Source organism: Triturus cristatus, chromosome 1_2 (genome assembly GCF_964204655.1).
Source record: "Triturus cristatus chromosome 1_2, aTriCri1.1, whole genome shotgun sequence".
Lineage (NCBI taxonomy): Eukaryota > Metazoa > Chordata > Amphibia > Caudata > Salamandridae > Triturus > Triturus cristatus.
In genome coordinates, this window is record NC_140580.1 from 816,508,808 (window position 1) to 816,528,834 (window position 20,027).

General features: G+C 44.3%; 1 pseudogene; it reads right to left on the reverse strand.

Moving 5' to 3' along the window:
- Positions 1-19,760, reverse strand: part of LOC146868069 (transmembrane protein 183 pseudogene) — a 30,324-nt pseudogene extending 10,564 nt beyond the window's left edge.
- Between the last annotated feature and the right edge of the window lie 267 nt (positions 19,761-20,027).

Genomic DNA, 20,027 nt, shown 5'->3' on the forward strand with positions numbered 1-20,027 from the left:
AATCCCCCCACATCCCACATTCCTTAGCAACAATAGCCCTTGATGCTGAAAAAGCGTTTGATAGAGTGGAATGGCCTTACCTTTTTTACACACTTAAATGGCTCGGTTTTTGCCTCAAAATCATTTATTATCAGTTCTATACTCTAACCCACGCGCAGCCGTATGTGCAAATGGCAGTACGTCTTCTTATTTTAATTTAGGTAGGGGTGTCAGACAGTGTTGTCCGTTATCTCCTTTCCTTTTTAATTTAGCCCTGGAGCCTTTTCTTTTAAAAATTCGTCAAAATAATGATATACATGGATTTGAATTCAAGGACACCAAAATTAAATTGGAAGCTTATGCTGATGATGTTTTACTATTTATTTCACAATCTCAAACCTCGCTCCCTGTATTCTTACAAGAGGTTGATTCCTTTGCAGCTGTGTCTGGATATAAACTAAATAGAGAGAAATGTGAAATCTTACCTTTAACAAAATATACTTTCAAAGAAGTCTTCCTTGTCTCTGGTTTTGCATGGAGTCCCTAGCAGATTAAATACCTAGGTTTACATTTTACCCCCTCTATTTCAGGCACAGTCTCCTGCTGTATGAAAAACTGCTTACAGAAATTATCTTCCTTATCCACCAGATGGCACCCTTTGTATTTGTCTTGGTGGGGTTGTCTAGATACTATGAAAATGATGATGTCCCCTCTAGTCCTTTTCACAATTTCTAGCATTCCAGTACCCATTCCCCTAAAAAATTTACAAAAATGAATTCCATATTATCTTCTTTTTTGTGGAGCAACAAAAAGTCACGTATGTCTCTATCAAAATTAATTCATCCAAAGTCGGAGAACGGTGTCAATTTCCCTGATTTTCCTGCATACCACAAATCTTTTTTGCTCTGCCAGGCATCTAGATGGTTAGTGGACTCCACCGTACAATCTCCCCTCTGGGCTGAACTTGAACGATCTTTTATTTCCCCTTTTTCATTTTAAGAATATTTATCTTTTTCCCACAAACCACAATCTGCATCCACTCCCATACTTAAACATACATCAAAAAATTTAAATCCCAAATTTCTGTTGGGACCTATGGATTACACTTCCTTTTCTAACTCCACGATATGGCACAATAACATGATCTTGATTCATGATAAACCTTTATATTGGAAATCCTGGACGAAAAAAGGTCTAATATGGATACATCAATATACCTACAAAATGAGATTATGTATTTTTCGCAAGCTAGCAGACTTTTTGATTTACCTAAATCTTACCTCCCTAAATATCTCCTTTTGAAACAGGCCATTTTAGACGCTCATGTCAAATATATATTACCAGACTCTCTCAATGCTCTTGCATCTTCCTCAAATAATACTAATCTACACACTCTCCTACGTCTTAATCCCAAAGCTTCTGTTATTTATAATTACTTACATATTCCAATTACACCACAAGATAAAACTAAGGTGGAAATATCATGGGAATATGATTTAGAGGTTTGCTGGCCCATGACACTATGGAATAAGATATGGACTAAAATTAGAAAATCTTTTAAAGCAGCTAACACCACACAGACACTTTTTTTGTTTATAACAGACTTTTACTATCTATGACTACTCTGAATGCAAGACACGCTGAACTCTCAGATAGTTGCTGGACATGTCTTCGCCCTCCCGCGGATATACACCACTTACTATTTGCATGTCCGTGATTCTTGGGGAAAGGTTTGGACTCAAATCAATTCAATTTTCGGTTCCAAGTATCCTTTCTTCATTTCTCACATTTTATTGGGAAGTGTATCCCCTATTTGGAAGAAATCTAACTCTATTCCAAACATCATAGATCTGTTGATAGCAGTGGCTTTCCAGCAAATAACCAAAAACTGGAAGGACTTTTCCAAATGATCATATCAGGCATGGGGGTATGCTGTCTGCTACAATCATAGATTGGATACAACTTGTGTTTATCCCATCCGCATGGCAACAAAACGTTCAAACATAGGGTTACCCATCACACTGTTTATTGATGCTAGCGCTAAACGTTAATTTTTCCCCTATCCAATGCAACAAGAAGTCTCTAAACCTCCTTGACTTTCCTCAAGTTGATATTACAGCAATTGGTTATTATATAGTTTATATTATCATTTGTATATGAATTATAATTTTCCTTTCTTTGCACCGATTACCTTGCATACCCTTGCCATCTTTTCTCTACTTTAAGGTATGTTACCATGTTTTATACATTTAATATTTTTGTCTCTGAATTTTCTTCTCATGTATGAAATTCTTTGTTGTTTTTATTATCCTCTGTAATGTCATTTTGAATTCTCTCAATAAACTTACTTTTGAACTGAAAAAAATGGTACTACCCTGCATCACTGATTGTGGTACTCAAGTAGCACTTTAAACATGTCTCAGACCTGCCACTGCAGCTTTTGTGTGTCCAATTAAAACTGCCATTTCGACCTGGCAAAGTTTGCCAGGCCCAAAGCTTCCTTTTTAATACATATTAGTCACCCCTAAAGTAGGCCCTGGATTGCCCAGAGGGCAGGGTGCAATGTATTTAAGAAGTAGGACACGTACTTTTAGGCTGGTAGTGAAAAACATTTAACTTTCTTTTTCACCACTTCAATACCTACCTCTCCCATAGGATAACATTGTAATTACCTTATTACAATTTATTAGTATAGTTTCCAAATGGGAACAGGTGATCCATTCATATTTTCTTGTGTCTCTGGAATCTCAATTTAAAATCCTACCTTATGGTGAAGTCTGATTTTAAATTGCAATTCTGAAAAAACAGTTTTAAAAAGTTGTCATTTTCTAACCTTAGCCATTTTATGGTTGTAGCCTGTTTCTGGATCACATGACTGGGTGTAGTTGACAGTTGGGCATTGTGTGCTCCTCTTGGACAACCACACATAATGGGGAGCTTGGAAGTGACTGGATGGGCCATCACTGTCAGGATGGGAGAGAGGAGCTAGATACAGACCCACTTACACTTGAATAGGCGGTGTCCGATCGCCACACAAATGGCTGCATTCCCCCTGTAGTAAGTCTGAAGTCAGGGCCAGGAAGACAGGGTAGCTGTGAACCTCAAAGGCTAGAAGCTTCTTCCCACTTTAAAGGCACAACTGTATAAAAAATACTGGACCTCAGACACCAGTTCTTTAGTACACTTCTGGACCTGTGGATACTCTGCCAGAAAGAAGTACTGCTCTGCTGCTGAAAGGACTGCCACTCTGCTGAACTACTGCCCTGCTGTGCTGACCTGCTGTCTGTTGCCCTCTTGCTTGGGTGAGGAGAGACTGGACCTGCAACTTCACCCCTGAACGCAGGATCCCAGCGTGACTCCAAGGGCTAGTCCACTGGCCTCCTGATCTGAGCCTCAGGAACTTAAAGGGCTCCCCAACATCCTGCTCCAGCTCCTGGACCCAGCTGCAGTGAGTTTCTGGCCCCCAAATGGTAGCTCTCAGTTCTTGGACCCTTGGTGTGGTTCAAGGGACCTGAATTCAGGCTTTTTGGCTTTTGCAACTGCAAAAGAGGTAATTCGCACCTAGACATCGCTGTTCGCACTATGATTCAGTGTGAAGCTCCATCACGGCAACTCTCCACGCTACCAACATTGACCACTCGTGAGAACCACCAACACGAAGCTCCAGCAACGCCTGTGACACCAGCTGGCTCTTTGCATTTCACTAACAACCTTTGTGACGCTCTCCCTGTTCCTCGAGGTCGTCTTCAATGTGAACAGGACTCTTGGCACAAACTTGAGAAGGTAAACTAGGGCCTAACCTAGTGACTGTATCCAACCTGCGCTCCATCACGGTCAACCTCGTAGTGTGGCTTTGACCCAGTCCAACACAACCAGATATCACATGTTGGTGCTTTGTGCTTTTTGGAGCTACTTTCACTAACATCTTTAAAAATTCATAACTCCAGTACTATTTGGACTTTTGCTGTTTTGGTCTTGTTTTATTTCTTAAATTCTTTTCTATATTTCTAACTTGGTGTGGGATCCTTTTGCATGGCGTTTACACTGTATTACTGCTTGAAGTGTTGCAGAAATACTTTACACATTGCCTCTGAGTTAAGTCTGACTTCTCTGTGCCAAGCTACCAAGGGGCTGAGCACAGGTTAATTTAGGGATTGCTTGTGCCTCATCCTGACTAGCACTGTGGTTGCTGCTTGCTCAGGGCTCATACCAAAGTCAATCAGTAACCCAGTTAATAACAAGAGCCTTCCCAGAACTGAGAAAAACACTTTACCCAGTCCTATATCTCTAACAATCACCATTGTTAAGCACTCTAGAATGTCGCTTTGTTTGACAATCTCAACTAAAGTTTTGTGATGCATTATGACGTCATTCACTGGATGACATCATTAAATGGGCCTAACACAGGGCAGACACCGCAGCCATTTACATCACCTAAGACAATGATTCTACTTTCCTTCTTTGCATTAGGGCCCATGGTAATCTTGCTACTGCACTGTAACCACCCAAGCGAGGCAGATTGGAAACAATTTATCACACCGCTTTTGCTGTGCAACCAAGCAAACTGTGTACAGGTATATGGTTTGAAAAAATAATAGTTGAAGATTTGATGAAGAGACATGTGTCCCAAGGTTGGTGCAGGGTCAGATCTCCAAGATCATGGGTACTCACAGGGATTGTGTAATTGTTTGAAAAATAATGTTCTTAGTTCCATAACCACCAGAGACATTTTTGGGTTTTAACTTTCCAGGTTTGACATGGTCATCCTTTTGGAGGAAGACATAGTTTTAGTTAACATTTGGAATAACATTCAATAAGGTGAACCTCTAATTCCAATATACGTGAGAAGATCGCGGTACTTAGGGGTGAATTGGCCTCAGTGCTCAATCAACGCATTTTTCAGAGGTGGGAAGCAAGTAAGCTTGCTCATTTTGAATTTGGAGAAGGGGCGGGCAAACTGTTAGCCTGGAAATCTAGAACGGACAGGTCCCGTAATAACATTAACTCTATTATAACCAGTGCTGGGAAGGTATCCTCAGACCTAGAGATAAGATCTGCCTTCAAAAACTTTTTTCAAAACATCTATCGGGAGGATAAAAACATCTCCCCCGAGAAAATAAAAGACTGGCTAAATGGCATTACGTTACCATCACTATCTTCAGAGCCAGAGCAGTGTTCTTTTCTAGAAAGTGCAATCACTGAAGAAGAAGTAGTAGGGGCAAGGGGGGGTAAAGCGGCGGGCCCTGATGGCATGCCCGCCGAGATATATAAACATCTTGCTGTAGAGGATGCGCCCTTCCTTGCGGTTTTATTCAATCAAATCCTGCAAGAGGGTGTTCTACCACCCTCCTCTTGGAATAATGCTTCCATCACTCTTATTCTTAAGCCAGGTAAGGTTGCAACTGACTGTGGCTCATATCGCCCAATCTCTATACTAAATGCAGATTATAAAATCTTTGCGTCATTGCTGGCCAAGAGATTGGGTCAGGTGGCCCCCTCAGTTTTGCATCTTAACCAGAAAGGCTTTGTTAAGGGTTGCCAGCTCTATGAGCTGACATATGACCTTATAGGAGCTATCGATATGGCCACAAACTCAAATGCGCCTCTGGCTATTTTGACGCTGGATGCCGCCAAGGCCTTCGACAGGGTTAACTGGTCGTACCTGTCGGGGGGCCTTGGAGAGGTTTGGCGTTGGTGGTGCTTTCCGCAGAGCTGTAGAACTCCTATACCACAACCCCCTTGCATCTGTTTTGGTTAATGGAGGCCTGTCCGATCCCTTTACTATCACAAAAGGAACGCGACAGGGTTGCCCCCTTTCCCCCGCTGCTTTTCGATATATTCATCGAGCCTTTTGCCCAAAAAATTAGAGAGGACAACAACATTAAATCTTTTGAATATAGGGATTGGGAAAAAAGGGTGTCCTTATATGCCGATGATATTTTGATCATGACATCTGAGATCAGTACGGCATTCCCTGCAATTATCAACTTAGCTCTTGAATTTGGAAGTATCTCAGGATACGAGGTCAATTCTGCCAAAACCGAAATCATGGCATGGAACAGCGACCTTTCAGGATTTAATGTGCAAATGAGCAACAACTTGAGATATCTGGGTCTGAGAATTATTAAAGATATAAACAAGATTGCCTCTATGAATTTCTCTATCGTTGCTAAAGAATGCCGAAAGTTAATGGGATCTTGGGTCCATCTCCCCCTTACCATCTTGGGCCGTGCAAATCTAGTAAAGATGTCTATTTTACCTAAGCTGACCTACATCTTTAATACTATCCCACTATATTTCGAGGCAACACTTATTAGCAAGATGCAGAGCGATATCTCCTCATTTATATGGAAAAATAAAAACGTGAGGATAGCATGGAAAAAAATCAGACGGCGCAGGGAGAAAGGTGGACTGGCTGGTCCTGACCTCCAGATTTACGCTTGGGCCTTTCAGATGACACATGCTCGAATGTTACTAAAAAACCCGTCATCCCATGGAATAGGGAATATGTTTTCTGCCTTATTACAGGGAGAAGGAGTTGGGCAGTCAGGTTTTCTATTTAAGTTTGGCAACCCCAAGTTAAAAAAAAAAATTAAACTGAAGGTGCTCCATGGCTTAGTTAAAACTTGGTCTAACCTTGGGGCTGCTATCAAACTAGGGTATTTTTCAAACAGATCTCCAATATGGGACCTTCCAACCCCCCCTGGCTGGGCTAATGACGCCTTGGTAACTCCATTAAAGGATGCGGGTATTCAATCATGGGGCGATCTATTCTTGGAAGGGTTAGTGTTTCCTTGGGAGCATCTGGTAAACAAGGTTGTTCCAAATCTCTCTAGATTAAAATACATACAAATCTCAAGTTGGGCCCACTCATATTCAACTTCTAGTGCCCCTCGGAGTTACAACATGCCCCTAGGAGGAAATAGCCAACTGGTGTCAACATTGTTGGACAGAGCACCTCAACCTAAAGAAGTTTCCCTTTGGTATAATTTAATTTTGGATGAGATAGATGGGGAATTTCTTCTCCCTGATCATCTGTGGGGCACCCTATTGCCAAATGAAAATTTGAATGAACTCTGGCATGTGTCATGTAACACCATGTGGGACTTGGTTAAACCTGCCTGGCTCCGCAGAAACCATCTCTTTACTATCCATAGGACCTATTATTCCCCTCAGAGGCTTTCTAAATTTACTCCGGGTGTTCAGGTGGCATGTCCCCGCTGTGGTTTAGTCGAAGCTTCTGATGCCCACATGTTTTTTGAGTGCCCCCATTTGTCATCTTTCTGGGATTCTATTGGCACTAAACTTTCTTCTGCTGTGGGTTTCACAGTTGTTGTGGACTTGCGGTTAGTAATATTTGGGATTGTGGACCAGAAGCGAAGTCCAGAAAAAAATCTTATGTTCTATTCCATCCTGACGGCTCGAAGAGAAATATGCAAGCGTTGGAAAGAGGCATCTCCACCTTCTATATATGACTGGCAGTCGTCAATGTTACAAATCTCCAAAATAGATCTTCTCAGGTCCGCCAATTTGAAAAAAAGAGCTTTCTGGCACCTACTTGATTGGTCTCAATGATGGCCTGGGGTTTTTTTTTGTTTTTTTTTTCCCCCCAGGTCCTATGATTATGAAGCCATGGTTTACTCTCCTTGCTAGCCGCATGGCATAGATGTTAATTTTCCTGCGGTTTTTAGCTATGGTGGAATGTGGCTTTTGGTTGATGTGCGCTGAGTCCAATTAAAGATGTTAAGATTGGCTTGGATGTATGACATAGCTGTGGGTCACGGTCAGCATTTACTTACGGTAATACCTCACCCAGCTATCAGCTGAGACAGCTTGTCAATGCCCCATATGCCTTTCTCTTCTGTTTTGGCTTACGCAAGTTTCAGCCATGGTGAAGATGAGGACAAAAAAAAAAAAAGGTGAACCTCCAATTACGGCTATTTCATTGTTTTAAAAAAACACAAAGGAGGCATTCTTTAGTCATTATTTCACCAATGAAGCAAACCGCATTATCCAATACGTACATGATCTCAACCAACTTCAGAGAATGTAGGGCCTGATGGGCTATTATTCCATTTTAACAAAGTGGCTGCAAATTGCACACCGACATTTTGCGAATGGAATAGTATGTTGTGGACTCACCTATGTACTAAAAGGCCAATTTGCAAAATACTGGATCACAGGTGGGTGCACAACTACCTTCCTAATTAATAGGCAGGTCACAATTTGCAACCCCCTCTGATTGGCTGCAATCACAGGCATGGTGGTCTCAAGGAACTGCAGAACACCATCCCTATAATTGCTTTCCAAAATGGAAAAACATTTCTTAAAGCAGCCTGTCTTCCTCAAAGGAACCAGTGCTGCTAAAAAAAAGTTTTCAATTTTGGAAAACTTCAGGGGAAGTAGGCATTGGCCCTCTGAACCATTGCTTTTTTCCCTTGAGGCTCCCAACATGATTCTCAAAGAGGAATGCATCCAAAGGTGACCGCTTTCCCTTTGCAAATCTCTTACCACCCTAACTTGCAAATCAACTATCGCCCCAACTTGAGGTCGGTAACTCATTATGCCAACCCTGTGATTTTGCAAATCGCAGAATTTGTGATTGCAAAAGGGCTTTGTACCAAAGGCTGATGATTTTCTTAAACACTATTCTATGATAGTGCTCGAAAATTAGATCAGGGGAACACTACTGTGTTAGCCTCTGCAAGCAGCCCTGCATTGTTTGGCGAGTGGTGCAGTGTCGAGGACACTGAGTGATTCACATAGTCTTACTTATTGCGGGTGCTAAGAGCTATTCGGTGAACAGTCTACACGTGTAAGATGGTTGAAGGTGTTCACCTTCAATCTACCAGAGAAGATCATGTTCTGGGAAAAGGGAACGTGTGCTCAAGAAGCATGGGCTTTTTCAGGATTTTGTGATAATGTTACCTTTCTCAAACTATGGGGCATATCAACAAGGGCTTTATCTCTGCTTTTTTGGCTTTAAAAGACAAAAAAGCAGAGATAAAACTAGCACCCTATCAACAACAGGGTGCTAACATGCAAATTTGCATGTTAGCACCCTTTTACTCTACGCTTCCCCTTGCATCTCTAATGAGATGCAAAGGGGGCGTTCCGTAGTAGAATAATAGGAGAAATGTCGCTAAGCGACATTTCTCCTATTATCAAGAATATCGCTAACCCTGTTAGAGACAAAAGAAAGCAGCGCTAACCACGGTTAACGCTGCTTTTTTACGTCTGGTATTTTTCTGACTTAGCCATGATATCCTATGGAAGGAGGATATCATGGCTAAGTTTGTCTGTCCCTATCAACAAGCTAACGTGAGATTATCGCTGGGTTTCCAGTGATAATCTCATGTTAGCCACTTAGCGTGAGGAGTTTTATTGCTATTGAGATAAGCGTTGCTAATAGCACGCTATCTCAGCGATAAAAATCAACGCTAGCCGGGGATAATTATCCTAGCGCTAAGTGCGCTTAGCGATAGTTATCGCCGGTTGTTGTTGATATGCCCCTTATTTGTCAACCTAAGATGATGTTTTGTATTTGCTTGTAAAGTTAACTGCCCTTGCAGCTCTGTTGTTTCATTCCCTCTGTAACATGATTCTTGTACGGTTCTGCTATTTGCATAATTTCTCATTAATTTACGTGTTTCCTTTTTCATTTGTCTTTTTCGTGCATATTCTATTCCATCTGTTCATCCTTTTGGAAAAGGGGATGATATGTGGGTGACATGGAAACAAGTGAAGCTGTGACATTGGTCACAGAACTTGGGAGATTGGGGAATTCCTGGAAAGTCAGTTGACTAGGTCAAGTGGTGAAAATAAATAAGTTAGCTCGTGCGCAGCCAACACCAATCAGTGATGCAGCCAGCCATGATTGTGCTAGTGTAATGCACCCATCTAAGGCAAGGAATCCCGAGATCAGAGAATGCCAATGGCTGGTGGAAATGGCAAATGGACAGCCTCCGCTCCCCCGTTTAGTCTATCCCTCCAGCTAGGGAAAGCAAAGAATGTCAATGGGGTCACCCCAAAACAAACTACTGCCAGTGCGCGATCTGCTACCCCCTAAAGCCCTATGCACAGCTCACATCGTGGTGCATTTCCACAAGATAGGCCGTGTGGAGCAATACAGAGGGTTCATCAATCGAGCTCACTAACTGTGTGGTCGAATTTAGTGATGCAGGTCATTTAACCTCTCTGACGTGGGCTATAGAAAGGAAGCAGGAGTAGTGAAGGAACATTCAGGCAGAGCAACTCAAGAGGAGAAAGCAAGCCACCACTGAAGTAACTGCAACCTAGAACTTTAGTAGCTTATTGGTACAGGGCATTTCCATGCTGCAGTCCATTCTTGAGCAAGACATGCAGAGAATTCTCTGATCTGGAGTCAGTGTACATGGTATGCAGACATTTAGTCACTTTTTTTTGCAATTATTATTTCGCCAGCTGCAGTGCAGCGCCTAATTAAATAGTGCTGTAGTTGGAGGTGGTGAAATGACCATGGGTAGGGTAGTGAGGGGAGTGGTGGTATGGGCGGCTCCCTCTGTAGAAAAAAAAGAATAAAAATGGCAATCACCAAGGGGAAAATTCCAACATCAAGAACGTATTGGTGTTTCCTCCACAGTGGAATGTCAGCCAGTCAGTGTGTGTATGGCAACCTTGCAGTGACCAGGAGATCTTTTGGAGATGATCGCCTTCAAAGAAGTGATCACAGAAGCTGCATAGTGGGAGAGCACTGTGTGTGATCTACCGTCAAAGCAGGGTTCACCCAGGGTTCACATTTGAGCTCTCGCTGTGACTTTTAGGCCTCCACAAGACCACAGAAAATAAAGGTTCTTTAACAGGAGGATGTGGAGAGGAATAAAATCCAGTTTCTCCATACAGTCGGATGCATCTTGAACAGACTGGGCAGTGGCTACAGCATGCACTACTCACAGTCAGCAGGTACCTCATGGTTAAGTAAGTGAATTTGGATTTGGATTGCATCTTGAAAGTTCACCTCCTTCCACCCAGGCTGCTTCAAAAGTTTTCTTCTTTATCAGTCGTAGTGCCTTTACCTGGCTCAAACGTTGGGCAGCAACGTTAAATCTTGGATCTGGTGATATTTTAGGTGCATAGACCTCCCAGAAAGAAAATGCCAAATTTATATTATATTCTTATGGACAGATTACTGTACCAAGGTTGTGGCAGTTCATGCCAAGTCGACCAGTCACTCAGATGCAGAACGAAATTACTCATTTAGCAGGGTCTATCAAATTTACGTAGATATTTAATCGTGAAATGCCTAATCCAATGGCAAGAAGGGATTCTAAACTATTTGCAGTGTCTCATAATCCATGGTGATAGGAGACATTCTTCAACGTTTGAAGTCATGATGCGAAGAACTCTACCAGCTGTCAGTCAATTAGAGTTTGATGCTGGAACAGTGGCACATCTTCCTTAGCTGAACATGTGATCCATGGGGTGAGCACCAAACACTATCTTTGTTGCAGGTCCGAGCAAGACGTCCTTCTCTTGGCTTTTTCTTTAACAAGTTTCACTCACACTGAACCTGCTGCATGGTTCAGGAAAATAGGCCAGCCCCCCATAAAAGGTAAAGACACACCACAATTCACCAGTTACATCATAACTTGGTGAAAAGAGAAGGAGTTACCTAACCTATGTAAAAGAGGATACACTTGATTTGCACCTCCATCATCAACAAAGCAATATGCAGAATCATTATAGACCAACTCTGAGGGCACGCATGAGCAAGAAGACGTAGCAGGCATTCTGCAAATGTTCAAACTGGGAACAGGGAACACTATGCCAGAGTTTTCCAGGGAACGTGTGTGTTTTATTTTATATATTTTGTCTCTGTGATATCTTGGGACATTATGGTGCCGATTCCGATCCGTTAAAAATATTCCCCGTACGAATCGTATCCGGATTTTTTTACGTACGAATCGTACAAGTCCCGTACAAACTGGCAAGTACGATTCGTATGTTAAAAAATCCATACGAATCGCATTGGGAAAATTCCCCGACACGTCCTCGGGTCGGAAAAAGTGTCCGACACGTCCCCGGACAGTTTTACGTACGAATCAGGAAACTGAAGTGCGAGCGCGCAAGTACGATCCGTCCCGTCCGTCCGAATGCACAACCGTATGGAAAAAACACCGAACGGAGCGAACTCCCATAGCAACCATGGAGACATCCAAACATGTGCCCGCATACGTGCCGAACACCCCCCCCAGCCCACCCCCCCAAGTACGCGCCATACCCCCAGCCCCCCATGTACGTGCCGTACCCTCACCCCACCCCCGTAGGCACGGAGCGTACCCCCACCCCGTGTAGGTACGGTGCATACCCCCACCCCCGTAGGTACGGAGCGTACCCCCACCTCATGTAGGTACGGTGCATACCCCCACTCCCGTAGGTACGGAGCGTACCCCCACCCCATGTAGGTACGGTGCGTACCCCCACCCCCCGTATGTACGGTGCGTACCCCCAGTGCATAGCGCTGGGGGTACGCACCGTACATACGGGGGGTGGGGGTATGCACCGTACCTACGGGGTGGGGTGGGGGTACGCTCCGTACCTATGGGGTGGGGTGGGGGTACGCTCCGTACCTACACGGGTTGGGGGTACGCACCGTACCTACGGGGTGGGGTGGGGGTACGCTCCATACCTACGGGGTGGGGTGGGGGTACGCTCTGTACCTACACGGGGTGGGGGTACGCACCGTACCTACGGGGGTGGGGGTACGCTCCGTACATACGGGGGGTGGGGGTACGCACCGTACCTACGGGGTGGGGTGGGGGTATGCTCCGTACCTACGGGGTGGGGGTATGCTCCGTACCTACGGGGCGTGGGGGTACGCACCATACCTACGGGGTGGAGTGGGGGTACTCTCCGTACCTACGGGGTGGAGTGGGGGTATGCTCCGTACCTACGGGGGTGGGGGTACACACTGTACCTACGGGGTGGGGTGGGGGTACGCTCCGTACCTACGGGGTGGGGTGGTGGTACGCTCCGTACCTACACGGGGTGGGGGTACGCTCCGTACATACGGGGGTGGGGGTACGCACCATACCTACGGGGTGGGGTGGGGTGGGGGTACGCTCTGTGCCTATGGGGTGGGGTGGGGGTACGCTCCGTACCTACGGGGGTGGGGGTACGCACCGTACCTACGGGGTGGGGTGGGGGTACGCTCCGTACCTACGGGGTGGGGTGGGGGTACGCTCCGTACCTACACAGGGTGGGGGTACGCACCGTACATACGGGGGTGGGGGTACGGTGCGGACGTGTAGGGATGGGGGTACGGTGCGTACCGGGCCCCCTTTTCGCCGTGCATCGTGGCGTACTTAGCTTTTCCGGCACTTTTTGGGTCCTGTAAAAATATTGCCGTGCGAAGTGCTGTGGGTACGAATCGTACTTGCTGGTCCGAAAAACGCTGCCTGACTCCGTGCGAATGTCGCATACGCGGTGTCCCGGATCGGAATTGTGGGTATATTTTAGCCGGTCGGTGTTTTTTACGATTCGTACGGAAATGGTGTTTCTGTACGAATCGCACTTGCGGGTTTGTAAGGTGGTTTTCCCAGGTACGAGTCGGACGGAGAAAACGCTCCGTCCGACGATTCGTACCCGGTTTTTCCAGGATCGGAATCGGCCCCTATGTTGTTTATGTGTATATTTTATGTACACAAATGGGCTGTTCTATTTTTTATACCTAAATGATCAATGATAGTTTCTATTCAATATCCACTTCTTCGTTTAATATTGTCACAAATAGGAAAAAGCTGTACTTGATGAGCACCTAGTAGGGGTGTATGATGTTATTGTATGTTTTTCATGTTTTTTTGAGCCTCTCTAAACCCTAGTCTAAAATGTTTTCCCTTCTGATTGCTGTGCATGACTCTAAATTGGAATTTAACAATGGGAGCCAAGTTTGAGCAAGACAAATTTAAATTAACCATGATCACAGACAATATCATGGTGATGGTCCAGTATCCATTGAGGTCAGTAGGAACCCTGCTAGATGAACATGCAAACTTTAGACTTGCATCAGATTTTAACATTAATAAATTAAAATCAGAGGCCTTGCGCCTACACCTATACCTATTTAAGTGCAAACGTCTGGTAATATTACTGGGACACTGCACAATAGTTTCGTCACTTTGGTCTATGGGGGAAGCCCCAAGCTCTCAGTGGCACCTTAAGCTCCCTTGTATGGGGCCAAGCAGGAGACAGTTATTTTTTTCTTTACTTCTGGGGTGCACTGGTACCCACCTGGGGCGACTCCACATCATTGCTAATGTTTGAGGTTGCAGGGGGTGCCTCAAGTACCCCACAGTCCTGCTGACTCACCAGTCAGCACCTCTCCCAGTTATATTGGGAACTGGCACTGCTCCCACACGGCAGGAGTGCTTTTCTTTTACTCCTTCCAGGCTAGAGCAAATCTGTGTCCTCCTGCCCTTCAGAGCGTGGACAGGGAGAAACGTTTGTGCTCCCAGCCAGCATGTGCAACTGCCTGCTCCTGTCAGGTGGGAGCACATCAGACTTACCTGCCTGCACTCTTACTGGCAGGGAATCCATGGTGTCCCAGGGTTGGGGTCCCTGGGACACATTCCAAGGGCAGGTCCAGGGGCATGGGGTCCCCAGGGACTCAATGAGGCTCAGGGAGCGCCTCTCCTTTAATTTAGAGATCACCCAGGGAGGTTGGGTCCCTGGGGCCTTAAGGAGGCTGGGGGCGTGCGGCCACCTGCCCTATAAAATACAATGTTCCCTGGCCCATGGCTCACCCTCGGGTTATTTTCATTTAAAGTGCAGGAGTCTGTGATCTTCTTTTAAATTTGACCATGGGTTCACTGGAATCTCCCCCCCCCACCACCACCACCACCAGGCCTTGGGGGTCAGGGTATCCCTAATCTATCCTTTTCTATCTGTTTTTAAAGTTTTGTTTCGACTTGGGACTCAGTTCCCAAGTCCTAAAATGCCTGCAGCTACATCTTTATTGATGTGGCGGCAGTAAATTAGATCTTATCTCACATCCTGACAGCTTCGCTGATCCTCAGCAACGTGAAACACACAAAGTTTTTAATCTTACAATTGCTAAAAACTACTGACACAAATCACAAAAAGCACACTTTCTGGACCAAGATCTAGCTTTCTGACAAAATTGGTGTAATCCCGTTCAGCAATTTTGTATGTGTCTGTATCAAATTTATCAGCGAAAAAATGATGGGAAAGCTTATTTTGGGAACCCGTCCCCTTTTTCTATGCCCCCACTTGACAGATCACTCCAAACCTTTCCAGGAAGGAGCTGAAGTGGGCAACACATTTTATAAAAACTGATTAGTGATGACATGTCAAACAGCGCAAACCTAAATATTCCAAAATACCACAAATCACTCCCAGCAATCCCGTTAGTGCATGTTCACATTGCATTTTAGACCGCATGATTAAATGTGCACTGATATCTGCATACCATAAAAGTGTATTCGCGCATGTTGTCATTTTCAGGACCTCAAGCAGAGCTAATATATTTTTTTTAAAAGATAATTCTTCGCTGCATCAAAATTTAGCACTGGCCAGGAAAATGTCAATGTTCTCTTCTCAGTACAGGCAGAACACCTTGTAAATGTTAATGAAATTCAGACCTTGTTCAGTTTCATATCACCGTAACTTTGATTACTATGATCTTCAGCTGATGCCAGTTCTTGGCTCTGTGGGTGCTGTGTCAGAATGAAGAATTTTCTCTGCGTGTTTTGCTTTAAATATTCCCATGCCAGTTCACACATAATTCTACAATTCTACATAGAGTAATACTTGTTTAGATATTGGTTACATCTTCTCCCTCTATAGTGCTAATTCTAAAGTGTAATATTTGATAACAAATTAACCAGATGGTGTGTGTTCTTTGCTTTTAGATGGAACAAAGACAGTCAAGGAGGCAACTGAAAATGACCATGGTAAGCCTTTTACCCCTCTGCTGGCAAGAGCTGGAGGGAACATTTGTTGTTAAAGTGAATACTCGTAAAAGAGGCCTGGTTAATTACTGATAATGTTCATTGCACTCAGTTCATCTTTCCTCAAATATGTAGGGACCATCAGAGAGAAGCTCTTGACTGAGAGCAGTGCAAAAATGTGAATACCTAAATTATTAAAAAATAAATATATGTGAAATAATATGTGAAGTCATATGCAGTGCATTGCGCGGGTGTAAGTTATACTTAGCTCAGGTAACTATAACTGCCTAATGCTTACGGTTTTGTGTGACTGAAATCTCAGTCTAACTATAATGTCACTGTAACCTTTGGGTTTTTTTCAGTGAAATTCGAGGTTTAAAAAAAATTAGATTTGCTATCTATAAAGTCCCTGCGACCTTTCTTTTCAGTGAATATATACATACATTTGAACATACATATATGTATATATATTCATGGAAAAAACAAAGGTTACAGGTACATTATAGTTAGGCTCAGATTTCATTCATACAATACCAGTGAAATTCAGCATTTATAGTTACCTGGTCTAACTATAACGTATGCCCTGCAAATCACTGCTTATGACTTCACATATTACATCACACATTACATGGTCAGTGAGACCACTGATGACATCTCAATTGAGGTCACTGATGACATCACTGATGATATTATCAAGTGAGTGTAAGTGTTTTTAAGAGTTTATGGGTGTTAAAGATATATACTAACCTACTACAAGAGTTAAATAGGTATACTAAGTGCCCTACTACTGACTGATACTACTTCTAACATATATTTGGTGAGTAGCTGTGAGCCTGCATGTATCCTTTTGTGTATGGGTGTGTAAGTGGCTGTAAGGGTGTATATGTGGGTGTGTGAGTAGCTGTGTGGTTGAGTGAGATGTTGTGTGAGTGGCAGTATTGGTGAGTGAGTGCGTGTGTCAGTGGCTGTATGGGCGAATTAGTGGTAGTCTTAGTGGCTCTATGGGTGGATAAGTGGATGTGTAGTGACTGCATGTGTGAGTGAGTGGTTGTCTGAATGGTTGTATGAGTGAATGACTCAGTATGTGAGTGGCTGTATGGGTGAGTGAGTGGCTGGGTATTTGGTTAAGTGAGTTGGTGTGTGAGTGCCAATATTGGAGAGTAATTATTTCTGTGAATGGCTGTATGGGTGAGTGTTAACTTTCACTCACCTGAAAGGCAGGACGTTCAACTTGAGAGATGTGTGGATTGTTCTCGACTTCCCCCAAGAACTTCCTTTGGACGCAACTGAATGTTTATAAACACAGTTTGCACAAATTAAATCCTTAAGGGAAGGGGGAATAGGGACAACATAATAAACAGAAAAACACTTCCAGTCACAGCTTGCTTCTATCTTTTCCTGTCTGCTTTTCTTCAGAAAATGTCTCTAATTTTAAACAAACAACAAAAAAAAATATTAGCACGAATAAATAAATAAAGGTTAACAACAATTATGCAAAATATCAGAACACTGAATTTGTACCTTTGCTTTACTCAGGTTTAGTCGTCACCTGAATACAATAAATATTATGGTTCTGTAAGAATAATAAAAACAGAAGTTTAAGTGTCTTGTTATGATTCTTTTCCTAAAGAATTGCTGTATAACGATTTGTCCCAGTCTTTTCACTTACAAAGAAACTGTTCGAAGATGCCCAAAAGAACTCTGATTCAATTAAATGTCTAAAAGTCTATCCTTTTCTGTTCTCAGGGCCTTGGATGAGGAGATCGCGATGCAACAGTGAAGATTCCAAAACAAAATAAGATAAGCAAAGTCTTTTGTACTTGTAGCGTTCTTGCTTATTGATTAATTATATTTTCCTGCAAACTTGGCCAAGTATGTTGTTTAAATGCGCTGACAGAAAATATTTTGTACTAACATGCAAAAATTATGCAAGAAACTTACTGTTCGTCTTTCACGTTGCCAGCCGATTACTCACTGTTTTGAAATTCTCTTTTGTTTCCTTTCTACAGCGTGGGAAGCCTGTTCCCGTAACTCCGGGAGAAAGCTTGAGTTGTTTCCAGGACGACGAGGGAAGGAATAGATGACCGGAACGGAACCTGCAAAACAACTCGGGAGCTGTATCAGGATCTTGGACGAGGGAGCTTGGATTTCTTCCTTCGGGTAAGTTTAGGATGCAACGAGCGTAAGCGCGTTTGATAGTGTGTCTGGGGCTTAAATAGAGTTGCTGAAGGGTGGGGTTGGCACAAGGAGGAACCAGTATTACACATGCTCGCATTAGCCTGATTCCGTCTGCAAGGAACGTGACCTGCAACTGCCGAACATGGAGCATGTCTTGAAAACGTGCATAATTAGGGAAGAGTGAGCTGAATCAAGAACGTGACAATGAGCCTCATGTCAAAATAGGAACACATGTTAAACAAAGGAGTTTGTTAAAACGAGGCTGCCTAAACAACATCAGCACGACTTCTTAGCTTTTAATTTACTAACAAGCATTGGCAAATGCATTTGGAACCATAATGTAACTCCAGAGAACATACTAACATGACATTGTATCAAAACCATGACCAGTTTATAATATCCTTAAAGCGAGAATACAGTATTGTCTCTTGTCAAGACTCTTCTAACTGAGTCTGAGCATGATTGTTACAACAGACTGTAACAGTGAGTGAGTGGATCTGTGAGTACTTGTATGGATGTGTGAATGAGTATGTGAATGGTTGTGTGGGTGTATTAGTGAGTGTGTGAGTGCTTGTATGGGTGAGTGAACAGCTGTGTTCAGAGGCTGTATGGGTGAGTGAGTGACTGTGTAGGTAAATAAGTGGGTGTGTGATTAGCTGTATGGGTGAATGTGTGGCTATGTGAGTGACTGTATGGGTGAGTGCTGGTTGTATGAGTGGCTGTACAAGTGAGTGAGTGGGTGTGTGAGTGCCTCTATGTAGGAGTGTGTGGGTGTGTGAGTACTGGTATGTGAGTGGTTGTATTGGTGCGGGAGTGGGTGTACGAGAGGTTTTAATGGAGTGTGAGTGGGTGTCTGGGTGGTTCTCTGGATGATGTCATCAGATGAGTGGGCTCTTGTGCTTGTTTAAAAAAAAACTGGGTGCGCCTGACCCCAGGGGCATGTATATAGAAAAGAAAAATAAAGGACGGCGTAGTGGCCCCTCCTCCTGAGGCTTTTATGAGCCCTGTGGACCACCATCTCCCCAGGCTTTACTGAAATGAAAGAGGGGGCGACAGGGACCCCCCTTCATTGGACTCTAAGAGTCCTAGCGACTGTCACTTTCAAAGGGCTTCAATTGAAACAAAGGAGAGAAGCCACAGAGACCCCCCTACTGGAGCTTACATATGCACCAGGGACCACCACCTCTACGGGGCTAAATAAATACTAATGGAGGCCCGCATATCACCCCCGGACCCTGGGTACCCCCTCCTCCCCGGGGCCAAATACATATTAGAGAATAGGAGGGGGGCCACCCAGCCCCAATCCCGAGCCATATAACGCCCATGGACAACCACCACCAGGCCAGCCAGTGGCCAGCCAGTACTATTTAAAAGAGGGGAGCCGCACAAGCCCCATCCAGGAGCCATTAATGACCCTGGGAACTGCCATCCCCAGGGACAGCACTTACTATCTCCTGAGGTGCCCACCTTTAGGAAATAGCAGTTTTCTTTTGCTCGAAGCCAAGCGAGAGCAAACAGTAACTCTGCTCCCAGCAAACAGGAGCTTTCAAACTGCTCCTGATTGCTAGGAGCAGGGTTTTCATCTGTTTCCCTGCCCGCTGTAATGCGGGCAGGACAACAGATGAAATAATTGCTCCCACATGCAGGGAGCGGCATTTTTAACAGCTCCCTGTGTGCTGTATCAATGCTGGCTCCTGCATGAGGCAGGCAGCCGGCTGGGATGGCGGAGGCATCAAAGCACACCGACAGGTAGACAGACTGGACCACGGGGGGTGGGCTTCCTGGGGCCACAATCAGGGAGGGGGCTGGGCAGCCCCTCTCCCCATTGAATTATGGGCGGTCCCGTGGGGATGGGGTTCCCAGGGCCAAAATTAGCCCGAGGAGGGAAGCTGTGTGGCCCCCCTCCCCCACAGCACAAAAAGA